Raw genomic sequence first — 610 nt, forward strand, 5'->3', positions numbered from 1 at the left:
CTGTGTAGTTTAATTTTACTAGCATATGAAATAATATTTTTTTGCATTTAAAAGAAGAAAGATGGATTATTTTGTTTTCTTTGTTTACTTTATTATATAAATATGGGCCCAAAAAGTATGGAAACTTTCCAGAAAAGATAGTTTGTACTCTTGGGATTTCACTTACACTATGTGAAGAACGTTGGGTGGACAAAAGCTCTTGGTTGTATGTAGTTAATGAGTGTTGATGAATGATAAGTGCTTGTATATATAGTTGTCTTACACTAAGAACCCTCCTATCTGTAGGGGCGGTTCGTACTACATTTGAGTATACCACGTTGGGCTCTCTCGAGTGGCAGCAGATATGACTTGTTTGTACCACCCCAGGCAGAAATACAGTAACTTAGTATTGATTGGCATAATGAATAATACAACATTTTGATGATGTCTTCATCTGCACTATCTCTTATGTTTTTAAAGACTGCTGTTAGCTTTCTGATTTGCTGTGTTAGCTGGTGTATGTGTTCCGTGAAAGTTAAGTTTTTATCAATAATAACGCCCAGATATCTAATAGAATCAACCTTTTGAATGGTCTGGCAATTACAAGTAAAACCCGGAGAGCTGTTTAGGC

The sequence above is a fragment of the Papilio polytes genome, unplaced genomic scaffold (genome assembly GCF_000836215.1).
Source record: "Papilio polytes unplaced genomic scaffold, Ppol_1.0 DF823968.1, whole genome shotgun sequence".
NCBI classification, from domain to species: domain Eukaryota; kingdom Metazoa; phylum Arthropoda; class Insecta; order Lepidoptera; family Papilionidae; genus Papilio; species Papilio polytes.